Consider the following 21,889-nt stretch of genomic DNA (forward strand, 5'->3'; position numbering starts at 1 on the left):
CACACAGACAGTGATCCAAGCCAGGAATCGAATCTGGGTCCCTGGTGCTGTGAGGCAGCAGTACTAACCACTGTGCCACCATGCCATCTATCTCATGTGGAATAGACATTAGCGTTTATTTATAGTGGATCATTTGAATACCAGAACATGTTGGCTTCCTGAAATCATATGGTGCAGCAATGTTATTGCACCTGTACACTAGATGGATACAGCCTTTCAAATGTCCTCCCATGTGTTAACATTTCATACTGGCTACAGTAAGCTTAACTCTTGCTACAATATCTGTACATTGAGGATTGCTTTTATTATTACAGGGAGAGAAAAGGTTAAAACTTTGCCTGCAATTTCCTTCCACTCCCAAGATATCGGCTAATTCCACAGCAATTTCACTGCTTGCCACATGGCTGTAACATAATACAGCATTTCTGCCTCAGAGCCTGCAGCAGCTTCCACCATGGAAAGTCCCCAAGAGGATAAAGTCATTGAGGTTTCTCAAACTTACAAAAATAACTTGAAATTAAGTCAGTATGTGACATAAACATCGGAGTCCTACTTGGGTTATGGGGAAATAATGCGTGAGTCACCTCAGACAGCATCCACACAGTGAGAACTGTCTACCCTGCAGCATTCAATGGTTTATTTTCCAATAATGCAGAGTCTCTAGGTTATCTGCTGTTTCTGACACCTGTCAAATATTTATGCTGTTATGCTATCTGAGTAAAAAGTCTGACAACACCAGGTTTTAGTCCAACCTATTTATTTGATAATATACTCACAAGCTTTCGAGGGACACCCTCTTCGTCAGGTCACCTGACGAAGAGGGTGTCCCTCGAAAGCTTGTGAGTATATTATCAAATAAATAGGTTGGACTAAAACCTGGTGTTGTCAGACTTTTTACTGTGTTTACGCCAGTCCAACGCCGGCATACCCACATCATGCTATCTGAGTCCAGGGATGGTGATTTTAATGACTTAGAAGAGTGTAACTGCTCATTACCACCGCCCTGTATGATCCAACATTGCTTCATGCAAACAACAGGCTCTCTACCCCAGCCTGGCCACCAACAACAACAATCTTATCAAAAGACTTACATTTATAAAGCAGTTTCCACTACCTCTCCCGACAGCGAGTTCCAGGCACCCACCACCCTCTGGGTAAAAAACTTGGCTGGTACATCTCCTTTAAACCTTGGATATCTCAAAGTGTGCTTTGCAGCCAATGAAGTACTTCTGAAGGGTGATCATGTAGTAAGTTAAAAAAAAATTGATGGTTATGAAAAGCTCCAAGGCCCGTCTCACAGGCAGTGATAAGTTTTGAGATAAGTTTTGACCCCGAGCCACATAATTAGAGCAGGTGACTAAAAACTTGGTCAAAGAGATAGGTTTAAAGAATCAGCTCCTGGAATAGTTAAGTGAGGAATTCCAGAGGAGGCTCAAAATCACCAAGGGTGCAGCAAAGGGATTTAGAGAGAGGAGCAGGCGCATGAGTGTTCACATATGATAGTATATTACAATCACTTGCCTCTCTGAAGAGAAAGTCTCCTCACCAGGACCTCTTTGAAAAATCAAACAGCTGAGGAAAATTGATAAGTTGTAACATGGTGAGGATTTATTTGCTCAACTGAAAACTTTAATTTAAACAGTGAAACTTAATAATATAAAGCAGCAAGGACTGGAGAAAGGATGGGTAGGCAACAAGCTGGGAGATCCATCTGAGCCTCAGGCTGCATGAGCATCGAAATTAATAAAAATTGTGAAGTAACAAGTTTTCTGAAGCTGGCAGGTTTAATGATTAAATCCACTGGCATTAAATCAGCTCCTCCGCACACAGGAACAGTCGTGTCTCCAGGCAAGTATATAAAAATGCATAGAAATTATAACGCATTGCCATTCAGCCCGACTGGTCTGCCTCAATATTTGCCTTCCACATGAGGAAATACTTCAAATAGCCTTTATCCACCCAGCTCCCATAATTCTTTGACCCATTTGCCTTCCAATTGAAGTCTGAACATTGGCAAGTCTTTTAGTGTAGTCACAAGGGGGGGCAGTGGTGTAGTGTTATTGTCACTAGGCTAGAAATCCAGACGCAAAGAACAAAGAAAATTACAGCACAGCAACAGCCCTTTGGCCCTCCAAGCCTGCACTGACCATGCTGCCGACTAAACTAAAACCTCCATCCTTCTGGGGACTATATCCCTCTATTCCCATCCTTTTCATGTATTTGTCAAGATGCCCCTTAAAAGTCACTAGCATATCTGTTTCCACTACCTCCACCGGCAGCCAGTTCCAGGCACCCACCACACTCTGTGTAAAAAAAAACTTGCCCCATACATCTCCTTTAAACCTTGCCCCTCGCACCTTAAACCTGTGCCCCCTAGTAATTGACTCTTCCACCCTGGGAAAAAGCTTCTGACTATCCACTCTGTCCCTGCCCCTCATAAACTTGTAAACTTCTATCAGGTCATCCCTCAACCTCTGTCATTCCAGTGAGAACAAATTAAGTTTCTCCAACCTCTCCTCATAGCTAATGCCCTCCATACCAGGCAACATCCTGGCAAATCTTTTCTGTACCCTCTCCAAACCTCCAGATCCTTCTGGTAGTGTGGCAACCAGAATTGAACACTATATTCCAAGTACGGCCTAACTAAGATTCTGTAAAGCTGCAATATGACTTGCCAATTTTTAAACTCAATGCCCCAGCCGATGAAGACAAACATGCCGTATGCCGTAATGACTACCATCTCCACCTGCATTGCCACTTTCGGTGACCTGTGTACCTATACACCCAGATCACTCTGTCTATCAATACTCTTAACGGTTCTGCCATTTACTGTATACTTCCTATTAGACCCTCTAAAATGCATTACCTCACATTTGACTGGATTAAACTCCATCTACCATTTCTCTGCCCAAGTCTCCAAACTATCTATATCCTGCTGTATCCTGTGGTGGTCCTCATTGCTATCTGCACATTCACCAATCTTTGTGTCATCCGCAAACTTACTAATCAAACAAGTTACATTTTCCTCCAAATCATTTACACATATTACAAACAGCAAGGGTCCCACCACTGATCCCTGAGGAACACCACTTGTCACAGCCCTTCATTCAGAAACACACCCTTCCAATGCTACCCTCTGTCTTCTATGATTGAACCAGTTCCGCTCGCCTCTAATCCCAAGCGACTTTATCTTCTGCACCAATCTGCGATGAGGGACCTTGTCAAAGGACACGGAGAACCATACACAGAAACTAGAAGCAGGAGTAGGCCATTCAGCCCTTTGAACCTGCTGTGCCATTCGTTATGATCATGGCTGATCATTAAATTCAATATTCAATTCAAATTCAACTCAAATTCAAGCAAAGTTTTGACAAAGGGACTTGAAGCATCAGTTCTTTTCTCCCCTGACTGGTGCTGCCAGACCTGCTGAGATTTTCCAGCATTTTCTCTGTTGATTCCTGTTTGAATCTTATAAGTTTCTATGAGATCACTTCTCATTCCTCTAAACTCCAATGAATATAATCCTAACTGATTTAATCTCTCCTCATATGACAATCTTGCCATCCTCGATAAACCTTTGCTACATTCCCTCTATAGCAAGAACATCTTTCCTCAGATAAGGACACTAAAACTGCACATAATTTTCCAGGTGTGGCCTCGCCTATACAATTGTAATAAAACAATCCTATTGCTTTGCTCAAATCCACTTGCTATGAAGGCCAACATATCATTGCCTTCTTTACTGCCTGCGGTACCTGCCATCTTATTTTCAGTGGCTGATGCACAAGGACAGCAAGGTCTCGCTGAGAATCCACCACTCTCAATTTACACACATTCAAATAATAATCTGCCTTCCTATTTTTGCTACTGAAGTGGATCTGTTCTCACTGCACAATATCCAGTGCAAAATGGGCAGTTCTCTTGTTGGTTCATCAAAAAATTGATCCAGAAAACCATCCCGTATACACGCCAGAAATTCCTCCTGTACTGTGACTGATTTGATTCTCCTAATCTATATGCAGATTAAAGTTATCCAAAATCACAGATGTTCCTTTATCACATGCATCTCTGATTTCCTGTCCAATGCTATTCTCAGCATTACCATGACAGTTTGGTGGTAGGTATTCCCCCCCCAACAAATATTCCTTGAACCTTGCTATTTCTTAACTTGATCCATATAGAATCCACAATGTCTGTGCTAATACCTTTCCTAACATTGTATCAATATTTTCTTTAACCAGTAATGCAATTCCACCACTTTTTCCTTTCTGTCTGTCCTTAAACACTGAATAGCTCTCAATATTTGGTTCCCATCTTTGGTCATCTTGGAACAATGTCTCCTTAATCCTAACCATATCACATGCCTTAACATCTATCTACACAACTAATTCATTCATTTTATTTTGAATGCTCCAAGTGTTCAGGTACAAAACCTTAAGGCTAGTCCTTTTAATGTTCCTTGTCCCATTCCTACTATTTCTTAACTGTGTCCTTATCTGATTCTAGCATTTGATTTTCTTTTTTTCCTTGCTGTCTTTTTCTCTTGTTCTTGATTCCCCTGCTCTGAATCCTTACATAGGTTCCAATTTCCCTGCCATATTAGTTTAACTGTCTCCTCTCCCAACCATTCTAGCAAGTACACCCCCCCCCCCCCCCCACCAACCAATAAAGCATGCCCCACTCCTGCCCAGGTGTAACCCATCCAGCCTGCACAGGTCCCATCACCTCCAGTGCCAGTCCCAATGCCCAGGAATCTGAAACCATCTCACTCACACCATCTTTTCAGCCACATATTCATCCTATATATCCTGCTGTTTCTACTCTGACTAGCATGAGGTACCAATATGATCCTGAGACAACTACCTTTGAGGTCCTACTTTTCAACTTACTTCCTAGCTTCCTATATTCTGCTTTTAGGACATCATCCCTTTTTTCACCTATGTCGTTTGTACCAATGTATACCCTGACAACTGGCTGTTCACCCTCTCCCTTCAGAATGTCCTGCAACTGCTCTGAGACATCTTTGATCCTAGCACCAGGGAGTCAACATATCATCTTGCAGTCTCTTTTGCAGCCACAGAAACATCCAACTATTTCCCTCACAATTGAATTCCCTATGACCATTTAATTTCTGAACATTTTGCTCCTCCCCTGTGCAGCTGTGCCAACCTTGATGCTGTGAATTTGGCTGCTACTATTAGCCCCTGAAGATGCTATCCCTAACCTTTTTATTTAGCCACATCCTTCTACTAGAGTTCTAAAGAGGAGGCATTGGACAATATTTTCCTGCAATGGTTTTCTTTAGACCAAGAATATAGTTATCTGAAGTCACCTGAGTTCAAAACCTTAAAGATTAACAAATGAAACTTAATAATGGAGAAGTGTTCAAACATTGACAGGCCACAGGGAGTTCAGAATCCCAAAGGTCCTATCATTAACACAAGATTTTATATTGATTCACTGTGCAGAGTGACTGATTTGGGTCAAGAAAATGTAACAGCACAAGTGTGTCATTAACATAATTATTAAAATAAGGGATCTCAGTGAATTTCACATCTTAAGGTGAGACTCCACTAACAGCATGTACCTTGAGTACTTATTTAAAGTCAGGTCACAAGGCTTGATAGAACACTGAACAAAGGCTAAGTGGAGTAAGTGGACATGGTAGCAGGAAGCAGCTGAATGGAGGCCAATGTCTAATCCTCCCTCAGTAGCAGTGAGCCAGATTCCTACTTTATAATCAGCAGCCCATAGAGGAAGGGCTGTTAATTAACTGAAGTGCCTCATGTAATCTCTTTGGAACATTATGATCATTCAGCATGACTTAGTGAAGATTCTGTTGAAATGCAGCATGAAAACCTCTGTCGCAAGGCAGAATAGTTTCCTAAACTTGAAGTTCACCATGGAAGAAGTAGTAACTCCATGGGCATCTGTAAGGGAGTTTGCAGAGCTTCAACTCAGAAAATTATTATGGCCTGATGTCAGATGCATAACTAATTGTGACACACAGCATGCATCCGAATCAGGAAGTGTTAAGTTCAACTGGAAGCTGACTCCAAATTATTGGCCTTCTCAGTGACAAATTCTCCCTTCACTACAGAGATCTGAACAGCTAAGTTTAAAATTTGGAGCACTGGGCAACTGGGATTCAATGTGGTCCAATGAGGAACAAAGTGATAGGTGAGTGTTGCAGGACAGGATACAGGCAGAAGACTATTGGATGAGTTAAATTTTACGCATGGGGCTAGATACCAGGCCAACCAGGAGGATATTGGTAAAAGGTAAAAAAGGCATGAGGGTGTCAGTAGCAGATGGGCTGATTTAAGAATGGAAGGAGGTTATTTTCCAATGGTACAAGCCAATGTTGTTTGCAGTGGAGATGATATGGGCTCAGAAACACAAGATTGCAAACAGTTTGATCCAACCTGAAACAATGATTATAGAGGGAGATGGAAAGTATGTGAGGGATGTTAGATTAAGACAGAAACAAAGGTTTTAGTATTTCCAAATTGCGGTGAAAAAAATTGTGGCTCATTCGGACTGAATGTTGGTTAAGCAGACTGGCAGCTCAGAGAAAGATTACAAAAGCTTAGACATGTGGTGAACAGTTAGACTTAGGTAGATGTGACCCCTACTTCTTCCAATGATGTTGCCAAAGTGGAGCATGCGAACAAAAGTAGGGTGCGGGGAAGGTTTTTTTTAAAATGATCCTTTAAAGACACCAAAAGTAATGGTAGCATGGTGCAGGGATGGGAAGTGAAACCATTGCTGAGGATGTTTCTGGGTCATACAGAAAGTAAAAGTAACAAAGCAGCCAAACAGCAACAATGGCTACATATTGAATGAAAGAAAAGTTTTCATTTTACAATGAATGTTTCACTCTCTGGTAATGCTCCGGGCCATATCTGTCATTGTCAGAATTCTGGAATACCCAGCTAAGCAGAAAAACCGTGTTTGATCGGTTGTTGTGACTTGGTTACCTCTTTCATCTATTTGATGTCTGAAGTCTGGCAATTGCCATGTAGGTCAGTTCTGGTATTTGTAAAAAATAAGTGGCATATAAGTGGAAGATAGCATTTAGCTTAATAGTCTTAAACATATCATAACTCCAGATTTGCAGTTGTACAAAGACAAACTTATCCAGGTCATTCTATGTGATAACTGTGTACTTGATAGATGTAAGAAAGTCACCATGGGATGATGTACTTTGCCCTCAGGAAGACCACGGTACCTCATCTCTCATGCTGAGGAATATTTGCCTTGTAGCCATTCTCTCATTGGCAAGCATTTACAATCCTCCTTCTGGATGGTTGTGAAATTAAACAAGGTGCCAGCCAATTTCACACAAGACTGCGCTATGGAAAAACATATTCTGAAAATAACACATGGAATGGAAAAATGTGCAATTTACAAGGATAAACTTCCTGGATCTGTGGAATGGAATACAATTTTCCACAACTCATAGGAAATCCTTAAAATTCAACAAATGAAAAGAGATTGCAGAAGGAATTCTTCCATAAAAGAGAAAAGCTAACAGACACAGATACCTTTGGAAATGGTGAGTCATTCTAATAACACTTTCCAAATCTGCTAGCAAGGGCTGAGTTATCCTCCACTTTAGCCATTTTTCCAGTATCGTATATCATAGAATAGATCATTGAATCTACAGTACAGAAGGAGGCCACTTGGCCTATTGAGAATGCACCAACAACAATCACATCCAGGTCTTATCCTCGTAACCCCACATATTTACCCTCCTAATGTCCCTGACACTAAGGGACAATTTAGCACAGTCAATCAACCTGCACTTCTTTGGACTGTGGGAGGAAAGTGGAGCACCCAGAGTAAACCCGGAGAGAATGTGCAAAATCTACACAGACAGTGACCTGAGGCCGGAATTGAACCCAGGTCTCTGGCAGTGTGAGACAGCAATGCTAACCACTGTATTACCATGCCATCACTTGTAATATCACTGTATCAGTGGTTTTACAAGCAACAGGAAGACACAGCAGCTCTTACTGAACTCCATTTGAAGCTTCTTTTGTTTGGTTCTATCTAAATTCTAATATGACTTTTTTTCAAAAACAGCACATTAATAAATGTTAATTATCATAAACCAGCCACCATCCTTTTGCAGTGTGGTATTCCACAAGCAATTAAATCACTATCTCCTTATTTTATTGTAGTATGAATGTATTAATGTTGAGAGAATAAACATTTACTAGATATGTATGATTTGATTTTATAGTACATGCAACAGCCCCAAATACAGTCATCTTTTGTCCCAATCATAATACATGCTGAGTAATGGGTAATTAAATGAACAACTCTGCATATGCCTTTCAAACAAGTGAAACCATTCTGATGAAGAACTGGTACCATTGTTGACTGTAAAATACATTTCTGAGCCAAACAGAGACACAATTATATCTGCAGAAAATGGAACTTTCAGGTTCTATTACCAGAGGCCATAGTACAAAATTAATTGAACACTGTCCTTGCCAGATATGTCAGATGTGATGCTCCATCATTCAGGTAGCACAATGTAAGGAATAGTTAGAGAAACAGCTGCAGACACAGCATTTGTAGCACCTGCATTTGTAGCAAAATGTCTGTACAGTACTCAATGACAGGTGCCATCATTGTCTCTCAGGCAACTTTAGACTTTAAATCCTTGAAACGAGGTTCAGTCAGCTCTGAGTTTTATACTGGTAAGTCAGCATATTCATATTGATATTCTATAAAGTATCCAAATTTAATTTGTTTTTAATTCAGAAGCAATGGAAATCAGAACTAGTACCAAGGGCAGTCTTAATTCACCAAGATGTTCGGGGGATTGCATTTGCTTAACACATTTCAAAGAGAAAACTGATTTTCTCGGCTTTAGGATATAGTGGTGAGTGTCCAGTTGTTTCTGACCAACTCTACAAAGTGTAAATGGTTCTTCCTTTATGTGTCTCTTTATATTTTTGCTGCTCAGTTCTTTTAGTAATTTTGGTGATGAAGAAAATCATAGACATGTGACACACCCTAAGTTGTTTTAGTTTTTATTGTGCAATTTTCTACTGAATTGAAGTCAACAGAAATGAGATCAACTGAGGTGTGCAACAGGTTGTGTGGAGTCTCATCCAGTGGGTATATACATATCGGAGAATTGGATGGGGCATGATCAAAGTTTCTCAATGCTCTCCATCTTCCATAAATATCAACTTGTCCAAAACTCTACTGCTCAGATGCTGTTCCTTGCTGACATACTTGCCATTCATCCCTCAATACTTCAATTTTAAATTAACTATCATTGCAATCTCCTTCATTACAATATTGCCCTCAACATCCCATTCTTCTGACCCAAGCCTTTTTTGTATATTCTCTCCGACCTTTACCCCTTCAGCCTTTCGATGGGTCCTGGTTATGTGAATTATTCCTAATCAGTCGACCTTCAATTACACGCTCTCCTTCTTTAAAGAAAACTCTCAAGGTTCAGCTGCAGGATTTATCTCCTGTGGGGACAGGAACTTTTTTTGTTATGTATTTCTTAAAATTCAGTCATGGGATATGAGCATCATTGACTCAGTCAGCATTTATTGCCCATCCCTATATCCATTTGCCAAAGTGCTGGTGAGCTGCTTTCTTGGATAGCTAGAGTCCCTGTGGTGTAGGTGTACCGATACAGTGCTGTTGGAAAGGTGTTCCAGGATTGTGACCCAGGGACAATGAACAAATGGTGATGTAGTTACAAGGATGGTTTGTGACTTGGAGGGGAACTTGCAGGTGGAGGTGTATCCATGCATCTTCTGCCCTTGTCTTTATAGGTGGAAGAGTTTGTGGGTTTGGAAGATACTGCTGAAAGGGCCTTAGTGGGTTACTGCAGTGCATTTTGTATATGGTGCACACAACTGTCAATTGTGTGCCAGTTGTGGAGGGAGCGAATGTTTGCAGTCATCCTGGTAAATGGGAGTATTCCATCAAACTCCCTATTTGTGCCATTGAGATGGTGGACAGGCTTTGGGGAGGAAAGAAGCGAGGAACTTGCTTCTTTCCTGCACTTGTAGCAACAGAATTTTATTGCTGGTCCAATTCAATTTCTGATCAATGGTAACTAGCAGGATGTTGATAGTGGGGGATTCACCAATGATAATGCCAATGACAATGTCAAAGGGAGGTGGTTAGATTCTTTCATATTGGATATGCCACTTACTGGCCCAAGTCTGAATGTTCTTCACGTCATACTGCATTCAGGCACAGGCTGCTTCATTATCATAATACAAACCCACTTTGTACCTTATGATGGAAGGATGATTACTAACAAAGCAGTTGACCTGGGCATTATTCTGAGGATTTCTGACAGTGATGTCCTGGGACTGAGATGATTGGCCTCCTGCAAGCACAACCATTTTCCTTTGTGCTAGCTATGACTCCAACCAGTGAAGAGTTAGCCCTCTGATTCTCCATTGACTCTAGCAGTTTTGCTAGGCCCTAGCAGTTTTGCTAGGGCCCCTTGATGTCACACTTGGTCAAATGCTGCCTTGATGCCAAGGACAGTCACTCACATCTCAAGTTCAGCTTTTTTGTCCATTTTTGGACCAAAGGTGCAATTAGTTTAGGAGCCAAATGAGTCTGGAGAAATCAATCATCCCAGATGATGAAGGTGATATTTTTACTCTCGTAGGTTGAAAAAGAAAAAAAGTGACAACCAAGAAAAGTCTTCATAAGGACTATAAAATATAATAAACAGTACATCTGGAATATCAAGGAGTTACTCTGCAAACAATGAAATTCTAGTCTTAACTTGGCTCTGTTGATAGCACTCTCATTTTGGAAGTTAGATGATTGTAGATTCAAGTCCCAACGTTGTTTAAACACATAATGCAGAATCGTTGGAGGTGTTGTCTTTCAGATGTGATTTCAGATGCAGGTGATTGTAAAGAGCCAGAAGCACTATTTGAAGGTCAGTAGTGAACTTGCATGGACAGTTTTTCTCACCGGATCAATGCACGATTTAGCATAATTCATAACTGGTTACTTCAAAAATTTGATTGAATTTTTTGAAGGGGTAACCAAGAAGGCAGATGAGGGCAGTGTAGTTGATGTTGTCTACATGGAATTTAGCAAGGCCTTTGACAAGTTACCACATGGTAGGTTGTTGCATAAAGTTAAATTTCACAGGATCCAGGGTGAGGTATCTAAATGGATACAAAATTAAAACTGGAGTCTGTGACCAGCGGTGTGCCTCAGGGATCAGTGTTGGATCCACTGTTATTTGTCATTTATATTAATGATTTCAATGAGAATATAGGAGACATGGTTAGTAAGTTTGCAGATGACACTAAGATTGGTGGCATAATGGACAGTGAAGAAAGTTATCTCCAATTGCAATTTGACAATTGGGCCAGTGGGCTGCTGAATGGCAGATGGAGCTTAATTTAGACATATGCAAGGTAATGCCTTTTGGTAGGTTAAACCAGAGCAGGACTTACTCAGTTAATAGTAGGGCATCAGGGAGAGTTACAGAACAAAGAGATCTAGGTGTACATGTTCATAGCTCCTTGAAAGTGGAGTCACAGGTGGACAGAGTGGTGAAGAAGGCATTCGGCATGCTTGGTTTCATTGGTCAGAACATTGAATACAGGAGTTGGGATGTTGAATTTGTACAAGATATTGGTAAGGCCACACTTGGAATACTGTGTGCAATTCTGGTCACCTATTATCAGAAGGATATTATTAAACTAGAAAGAGTGCAGAAAAGATTTACTAGGATGCTACCGGGACTTGATGCGTTGAGTTATAAGGAAAGGCTGGATAGACTGGGACTTTTTTCTCTGGTGTGTAGGAGGCTGAGGGGTGATTTTATTGTGGTCTATGAAATAGTGAGGGGCACAGATCAGCTAGATAGTCAACATCTTTTCCCAAAGGTATGGGAGTCTAAAACTAGAGGGCATAGGTTTAAGGTGAGAGGGGAGAGATACAAAAGTGTCCAAAGGGACAATTTTTTCACACAAAGGGTGGTGAGTATCTGGAAGCTGCCAGAGGTAGTAGTAGAGGCGGGTACAATTTTGACTTTTAAAAAGCATTTAGATAGTTACATGGGTACAAAGGGTATAGAGGGATATGGACCAAATGTGGGCAATTGGGATTAGTTTAGGGATTTAAAAAAAGGGTGGCATGGGCAAGTTGGGCCAAAGGGCCTATTTCTATGCTGTAAACCTCTATGACTTTGAGTCTAAAAACTTGTGTGCCTAAATTGCTTGCTGTTTTTTGCCCAAAGAACAGTGACTGCACTGCATAAGTAATTCACTAGTTATAAAGCATTTTGAAACACACACTCAATATGTGATCAGGCAGAATAAAAGTGTGTAGAACTGCAAAACTGGGCATCAGTGAGTGGAATTTTGTAGTTAACTTTTTTCAGGAAGATGCAGGATGAAACTTGTATCTACCCTGCGATCATACAGGGTAATTGTTCAGTAAAGTAACACACCCTACTGCTTCAACCACGAACTATTGTTTATGGTTAAAGCAAGATATTGTTGTAGCCATGAAGAACAACGGTACAACGGCACAAAGGTTAGAATGGCTGCCTCACAGAACCAGGGACTGGGGTTTGATCTTGGCTTAGGTCACTGTCTGTGCATGTGTCTGCATGGGTTTCATCCAGGTGCTCCAGTTTCCTTCCACAGACCAAAAGACATGCTGATTATTTCCTTTGCCATGCTAAATTCTCACTCAGTGTACCCGAACAGGCACCGGACTGTGGCAACTAGGGGATTTTCCCTCACCCAACTGCCCACCTCCCAACACCTCCTAACCCAACTGCCCACTTTCCTCACCACCTCCTGAACCAACTGCCCACCCCCAACACCCAACCCAACCGCCCACTTCCCCAACACCTCCTGACCCAACTGCCCACTTCCCCAACACCTCCTGACCCAACTTCTGAAACACCCCCTGACCCAACTACCCACCCCCAACACCTCCTGACCCAACTACCCACCCCCAACACCCCCTGAACAAAGTATCCACCCCAACACACCCTGCACCAAGTATCCACCCCAACACTCCCTGACCTAACTGCCCGCCCCCAAACCTCCTGACCCAACTGCCAACTTTCCCAACATCTCAGATCCAACTGTCAACTTCCCCAATATCCCCGACCCAACTGCCCACTTCCCCATCACCCCCAAGCCAATGCCCATTTCCCCAACTCCCCTGACCCAACTGCCCACCCTCAACATCCCTGACCCAACTATCCACTCCCAACACCTCCTGACCCAACTGACCACTCCCAAACACACTCCACCCACCCACCACCCATTCATTCACCACCTACTCACTCACTGAGAACTTCTGATAGCTTTAAACATTTGCCTGAATATGACAGCTAATGTCATAAGAAGAGGGCCTGTCCTCTTCACTACTTTTCTACGCCATTCTTATCATTGATGACTATGCTGAAGAATCGTTGCTGCAGCCTGAGCAGGAAGTCCCAAATGGAAGGACACAAAAAGACCAAGACACAATGATCTTTACAACAGCAGCGATTGCTCCAGTTTGACTAGAAGATCTAGCCCATTAATGTAAGGGATCGCTGCAATCTTCTTCATAGCAATTTTCAAAAAAAATCTTTTACAAACAAGTTAAAATTAGAGTGGACAACACTGTTGTTCCGATTCTCCTTTTTCAGTGCTTTGAGAAGAAGAAGATAAAACAGGCTGACAATGCATCCTGTGCCATTCCTTTGCACTGTATTGTTCATCAGCGGCATTGACTGGAACAGGCCTTCTTCCATTTTCACACCAATAAAGACAAAGCAGCTCACTTGATAGGCACCTACCCGTTACCTTAAACATTCATTCCTTTCACCACCATCTTACAATGGCAGTGCTCTGCAGCAAGCTGCCAGATTCCTTCAATAGTACCTTCCAACCCTCCAAACTTCACCACATCACTTCACTGTCCTTGTGACAGGACAGTTGCTGTACAGGAACACCTCTCAACTTCCTCTCCAATTCACACAGCATCCTGACTTAGAACTACATCCTTCACTGTCACTGGGTCAAAATCCTGGAAGTCCCTCCCTAACAGCAATGTGGGTGTACCTACACCACACAGACTGCAGTGGTTCAAGAGGGCAGCTCATCACCAGCTTCAAGAAAAATGAGGGATGGACAATAAATGCTGGCCTTGCCGATGATGCTCACATCCCAAGATCAAACAACAAAATATGTTCAATTACAGAGAATGATACATGGCATAAACAAGTAAACAAGGAAAGTCTACCTAAACTTTTCTTAAACAACAAACTCTGATAAAGGATAAAAAAAAGATGATTAACACAATAAGGTTCTTCAACACAACCTACAAAGATAATTAATTACAAAGTGTTCCAAGGAAAGACATTTTTTAAGATATAAGAAATGGGAATGGATTGAGAGTAATTCAATTTTTAATAATAATAATTAAAACAATAAAGATTGAATTTAACTATTGTTATCTGAACATTGGAAGTATTCACTAAATATCAACAAAGCAGTAGATTGTTTGCATGTGATCTTTTTAGACATATCCTACTACACTTCTCTTTTCTTAAAATGACATGATTCTTTCAGCCCAAGAAGAATGTTTTCCTTTTAGACAAATTTTATAGATCCCACCTCTGACAATGTAATAATCATGATAAACTTCTGTGGTCATTACTACCTTGTAAGGGATTTTGCACAAATGTTGGTGCTCAGTGCTGAGGTGGGAGAAGGAACTAGATTGGCTTCTTACAGTCTAGCCATGTTCGTTAATGCAGGCTCTTATAAGCATCAATCAGTACTTTTTCATTTCTACAACTTATTTTTTACGTTGACACAGAATGCAATATATACAGTGCAGTATATACTAGCATAGGGATTAGTTTAGCTTAGTTGGCTCGACAGCCAATGGCCTTGTGATATTATTGCTCAGCTAACGTTCTGGGAATCTGGGTTTGAATCCTGCCATGGCAGACGGTGGAATTTGAATTCAATAAAAAATATCTGGAATTAGGAATCTACTGATGACCATGAAACCATTGTCGATTGTCAGAAAAACCCATCTGGTTCACTAATGTCCTTTAGGGAAGGCAATCTGCTGTCTGGTCACATGTCTGCCTACATGTGACTCCAGAGCTAGAGCAATGTGGTTGACTCTCTTGGGCAGTAAATGCTGAGCAGCTAATGACATGCATGTCCAACGAATGAATAAAAAAAGCTGATTATTGATGCAGAGTGATGCCAACAGCATGGTTCAATTCCCCTATTGGCTGAGGTTATCCATGAAGGCTCCACTTTCTCAACCTTGCCTTTCATTTGTGGTGTAGTGATCCCCAGTAAATCACCACCAGTCAGCTCTCCTACTCAAACTGGAGAGCAGTGTATGCTTATCTGAAACCATGGCAAATGTATTTTTACCAACATAAAAAAGAAATATTCTCTTTTTCTGACTTCAATTCTCCAGATTAGAGCTGCAAATTGAAACACCTTTCTGTCAAAAATGTGTTTTACTTTTCAAATCCAAGTCCTACTGACGTCTGATGATATTAGGCACGAAGGAAGACTGTCACTAAAGATTATTTCCACAAAGAAGGGTTAATTCCTGAAACAAATGTTAGCATCTCATCTGGATTGAAGTTCACTGCCAATTCCAGTGATATTCTAAAATCTATCAGTAAACAAGAAAATCTGAATAAAAGCACAATCATTTAAAACAGGGGAGAAGTTCAGGACAGGGAAAGGTCACTCTGCCCATCAAAGGTCCTTCTAGCACACAGACTGAAAGAATTACTTTTGTGGGATTTAACTGTAATTTGAACAACTGTATTGCTATTGCCTCAATGTAATTATTTCGAACATTTGAATCAATCGGGTGCATTGTATCTGCTGGAATAGAAACAGATTTTTATTTTTCCTACTTTAAGAATTTTTGTCCAGCAGCATTGACAAAACACACCTGATGACATTTACAAATGGATGAATCATAAATCAGTTCCAGAAAATATATTGAAGGTATATTGAAGATATATATTCAGGTCAGCCCCATTTCTTACACCATCAGATTAGTTTTAAGATCCTTCTTGTCAAGGATATTAAATTTTCACCAATGAAGTACTGATTTATAGTAAAGGTTTTCCATAATCTTCAAAATCTAACTAATATATTGCGCATACAAATCCATTCAAACTTTATTGCAAACAACTGTTTCTATCTACATCAGATATAGGTGCCACACTAATAAATTCATTTCAACTGCATTGTATAGTATGGATTTACAAATGACAATGGAAAGTCAATCTGACAATCCATGGTGAAAGAAAATGCAATGAAGCAAATCAATGGCAAAAGAAATGAAAAATCTGTAATTCAGCTGTGAACATTCGCAACATTTTATTTTACATAAAAAATGTACATATTATATAGTTAAAAGAAACATGTTGGTTTTATTTGTAAATGCATTTTAATGGTTTAACAGATATGTGGCATCTTTTCCACAATTCACACTGATGACTGCTAAACATTCTGACTTGCTCTAAGTCTAATGCAAATCTTTAAATAGTAAGACAGCATTCTAAACAACAAGGTAAAGAATCCTTGGCCAGTTAAAATTCTGTTGTCCCTAAAATCATAGAATCCCTGCAGTGCAGAAGGAGGACATTCAGCCCATCAAGACCGCACTAACAACAATTCCACCCAGGCCGATCCCCGAACCCTAGGTATTTACCCCGCTAGTCCACCTGATACTAATGGGCTATTTTAGCATGGCCAACCAACCTAACCCACTCATCTTTGGAACGTGGGAGAATACCAAAATACTTGGAGGAAACCCATGCAGATATGGGGAGAATGTGCAAACATCACAGAGCCAGTCACCCAACGCTGGAATTGAACCTAGGCTCCTGGTGCTGTGAGGTAGCAGTGCTAACCACCGTGCCACCCACACTGAAAAATTGCGATTCTAACTTCCCATCTGGCTTGTTAATAAACTAGGATTTTAACAAAACAGGTAAATACTTATAGCATCGCCAACTACTCAGGGACACAACCTATTACTGAGTTTACAGCATTCTTTGCTTCAACGTAGTTTTTGTAAATGAGAAGCTACTAATTTAAAATATTTTTAAAGCAAGACTCTACTGCAAACTACTTTCTACTAACTGGAATCAATACATTCTAATAAACTATCCACTAATAATTTACAGCATTAGGACGAATTATTAAATTGGCCTTTACGATAGCTTGTTCATTGGGCTGTGTCTCCTGAGGTGTGGTGAATGTACTTACTCATTTAAACTCGCATCATTAAATGGCTGTAGGTGAGATGGATTGAATGGCGTTCAATAACTGATCTTACGCCCAGCCCTAATGATTAAGAATGATCGGCTCTTCAAGGGCATAATAGGTTATTTTTATGTTGTGTGCATGCAACCTTAGCATTCTCCCTAGCAATATATTATAAAGAATAGGATGGCTACACAATGAATCGAGTTATTTTTCATGGCAATTCACTCCGGTATTTGATATACTAAAAGATGCGCGATCACTATGTTCTCTGAAATCTGTGAATGCAAATGTTAAGAATAAAGAGAAAAGCTGTTGAAAGATGGCTGAGTTATTTACATATCTTATCATCCTCTTTGAATCTATGTCTGTGTGTGCATGTAGTAAAACCAATGGAAATCTGCCTGTTGTCTACTTAGTCAAATGGGGAATATAGTTTGGGTGCACAGGGTTGTACTAGAGATTAATTCCCACCTACATTTCATTTTAATTTTAGTATAAATAGACAATATGTGTGCTTTACAGCAACAAACCGGCCTCTTAACAAAACCATATTCTGAATGGAAAAGCTGTCATTTTGCTTTTTGTTGTAGTAAAGGAAGGATAAGCAACAGAAATATTCATTCAAAACACAGCAGTGTATCTTCCACTACACACAACGGGCTACATGTCAAGTAATAAAACTGCACAGCTAGTGTCAAATACAAAAAGAAAATTGCTGATAAATTATGCCATTTGAAGCTGACGGGGGTGCTTTTAAAACGCCCTTACCCCCAGCGGCACCGATTTGAATCGCATATTTTTTGCCCCATGTAAATGAGTCAGCGATCACTAAGAAGAGGTGGGCAGATTTTTTAAAACAAAAAAATTGTAAAATCTAACACCTTAGATATGAAAACTACATCTTCTATGTAGATATAAATCACATTGAGAAGCCGCTGCTTTACTGTTCCATCCACCTCCTGTTTTTTCACCATTTACAGTGACTGAGTGACTGAGTGCCTTTTTCTCTGCTTGACCTCTGCATCGCTTTGCCAGTTACTCCTGCTCCCTCTTTCCTTACACTGTCAATAAACACATGGCTCACTAACACATACATAAACCCACAGGAACTGTCATCAGCATATACCATAAAACAGCGAACAACAGCATCCACCATTTACGCGAGCTTCAGTACTAAACAGCCATACCTTACATGTAATTCACCAGTTCAATCCCTGATCACATTGCTCTCCCCTTTTCTCTCTGCGTCGCTCGCTACACGTTATGGCGTTTCCTTTTTGTTGTTTATTTGGGATGTACCAGTAGGATGCTGTGCAGTCCAGCGGTTTGGGTTCTATTCCGACTCCATTGCTGCTTCTGCTGAGGGAGGACCAGAATATGGCAAAGAGCTGTCTCCTGAATAATCCCACTCTCCCTATATGGACCATTGATCAGCCCTTTCTCCATCCACGTGGGGGGAGTGAGGGGAGCTGCTCCTGCCTGTAGCCAGGCAATTACACAGGGCGCTTCTTACCGGCGAGTGGTTTCATTTGAGCTGCACTCCCCTGATACAAAGAATCAAAATTCATTGCAATTGTTAAACTTGGATTCAACCTTGCAAAGAGTAGATTACAATTAGGATGCCTTATGAAACACAATGTCAATTATGGCAAAAGCATCTTGATTCTACAGGAGTTTACTGCGTGGGTCAAATGAGAAATCTGTGACTTTCAATAATTATTTGCTGAAATATCGAGTCCACTCCCCGATGCAAGTGAAACCACAGCCAGAATAAACATGATTCTATTTTCTATTACCAGATTTAAAATGTTCGTCCTATTCTTAGCTTTGTTTTTGTTTATTTTGTTTATTTGCCCCGGGAGGTGGTTGGCCAAGAAATATTTCTGGGCGGCAGAGCAGAATCACCTGGGTCCGGTCCCAGGGTCCCAGCCACAGACCGAGCATCAGCCAACTGATCGCTCTCAACAGAACATGACCCAGACACATTCACATCCGTTTTGCTTCATTCATTTTAACGCTGCCCCCATCTAGCGGCTAAGCCTGCTTCTCACTAAATTCCCTCTCAATCACCTCCCGTAACCCCGGTTTGCTGGCTCCGACTGACACGGGGTGTGGTCAATAATCGCTAGCGATTGAACATGTAGTGGGCTCGCCCATTCGGAAACATGACCATATGCAACTGAAAGCGAGGAGAGATTGTGATATCATCCTCCGTGCATGCAAATCTTTCAGTAGCTGGATTGAAGCTAGTTTGAAGTTTCCCGGTTATCGCTTTTCCACAATCATATTTTCTCAACATGAACACTACTGTTGAAACATGTTACAATTTTTTCACAGCTATTCAGACAGGTGCACTTGTGGAACCACTGGCCTGCGTTAACTTATCCTGCCACATCATGTGTGTTCTGACTAGAATGATTCAGCTGACAACTGTGTAAGAAAAATGTGTATTTTAAAATTGGAAAAGCAGCGATGACAAAAGACACCAGGCACACCTTTAACAGTTTCATATTTCTCCTATCCCGTTCCCTTTTCCCACCCCCTGACCCTTTCTTCAAGGTGAAAAGTGGTTCAGAGATGCAGTTGTCTCAATTTTGTTTGCTATGCTGACAGTAATGATAATGAAAGGTCCAAGTCTTAAAGCATTGGTTGATTTTCCCCTTTATGCCTATAATTATTACAGGTAGTGCACCTCCCACTCACTATTAGTCAGAGGCTGGAACATTGTCAGGTAGCTTAGTAATTAGGGCCAATAGAACTGGAAATGTGGCTATTCACTGGCATTGTCACAGACGCACATTATACAATAATGTATATTTCCAATGTTCTACTCTCTTCAAATTGCTACCAGATGTGGGATTTGGTTCCCAGGGAGCCTGTGGGTTCTTCAGTAGGTTATCCAAGTGATCGTTTTTCTTTATTTGTAAACTCAAATTATTGCTGACGTTATTTAACTGTGGAGGGTATTACAGCCCTGATCCTGTTCTTACACCACTCCTGCATGGAGGTATTTTCCAGCAGGAATCATTGACTGGTGCTCTGGAGCAGAAACCTGTATCCCTGCACAGCCAGTTGTGGCACACCAGTGGTAACTTAGTTTGTGTCCATTAACTCAGCAGTGGCCAGGGATCAAACTAAGGCACCAGACAGTATCTTGAGGCACTAGCCAACAGGAGAGCTTATTAGTCTTCATTTTCTTTTTAAAGATGGTCCTCCATATTTGGATCCACAATCACTATTCTCCTATAGGGAGTGTGTAGGTGATTTGGATTCAGATCTCTGCCAATAGTGTTTTGCAGTCACTATTAACTGTGCAGCCCAAAAGCAAAATACTGCGGATGCTGGAAATCTGAGATAAAACAGAAAATGTTGGAAATACTCAGCAGGTCTGACAGCATCTGTAGAGAGAGAAGGGGGACGACAGGGGGGATGGGATATTTCAGGTCATGCCCTTTCATCATGGTCAAGAACTGAAACGTTAGCATTGATTATGCAGTGGCAGCCTGAGATGACTCAACCTCTGATTCATTTTCACTCCTTCCCTTCTTGAGTGTCTGCTTTCATGTTCAAAATGTAAAGCTTACACTAAGAAATCATCAGCAGAACACATGCTGTAGCAGTACATGCTGCATAGTTCATCATTCACATACTTGGCACATTATTTAAGCCACATCAGCTGGTATTGCTTCTCTTTCAGTACAACTTAAATAAATAGAAACAGTCTCCAATTCATAGGATGCCTAACCTGAAATAAATATTTGCCTTTATTGCTACTGTTGGTCGGACTGTCATTCCATTGCTGAAGCTCTCCTTGTAATTCTATTCTAAAATTACATTAAACAGGGTAGCTCTTCTGCTACCTCACTAGGACTGGCATTTTAAATGTAAGAAGTGAGCAGATTGTAGCTTCACATTCCCACCCACTTGCCACCTGATACAATTTCCCAGGCAGTGTATGGTCCAAAGGCATTGAACTGTGAATATGTTATTTTATCTGAACTGAGGGGTAAAGGAAACAGGTTTAGAGCCCACTGGAGAAACAATGAAAAAAATTAAAATCTAAGAAAAATTAAAGGATGTGCTATTTATATTGTGCTACCTTCAAGATGATATGCCTAGTGATGGATTTAAAGCAAAGCAATGGTCCATGGAGAACTTAATAATCAGATATTTGATTCAGGCAATCCTTTCATTCAGAATATTACTGTAAGACTTTTTTTTAGTGCTTTATATCAACACAATCACAAAAATAATCAGTTTCTTACTTAATGAAGGAATCAGTGACTAGAAGAAAATGTCACCTGTTAGCTAAATAAAAAGATATAGAGCTAGGAATCAGGTCCAAATAACCTTATAAGTTTATATTTTAGTAAGTCCTAATAGAAAATCAATAGGAAATGTTGAGTGTTCTGATCTTTTTAAACTTCAGTGATGCCACATGGAGATACCTAAGTCCTGGCACTTACTAATCTGCACCTAAAATGGAGAAAAGTCAGTTTCTCTTGAATGGACTCATGAAGGTGCACTCTCTCCCTCTATTAAGTAATCATAAACTTTCACTGTATGAATTTATTCAGAGACTCTTCCAC

At 40.7% G+C, this 21,889-nt stretch overlaps 1 protein-coding gene across 1 annotated transcript in view; it reads right to left on the minus strand.

Annotated features, from left to right (window-relative positions):
• The window catches only part of cracd (capping protein inhibiting regulator of actin dynamics), a 220,172-nt gene extending 201,427 nt beyond the window's left edge, over positions 1–18,745 (minus strand). Inside the window, exon 1 of the mRNA XM_080187208.1 lies at positions 18,488–18,745. The gene's annotated coding sequence lies outside the window, so the exon portion shown is untranslated. The remainder of the gene's footprint in view (positions 1–18,487) is intronic.
• Between the last annotated feature and the right edge of the window lie 3,144 nt (positions 18,746–21,889).

Source organism: Carcharhinus amblyrhynchos, chromosome 1, assembly GCF_965287045.1.
Source record: "Carcharhinus amblyrhynchos chromosome 1, sCarAmb.v2.hapA, whole genome shotgun sequence".
NCBI lineage: Eukaryota > Metazoa > Chordata > Chondrichthyes > Carcharhiniformes > Carcharhinidae > Carcharhinus > Carcharhinus amblyrhynchos.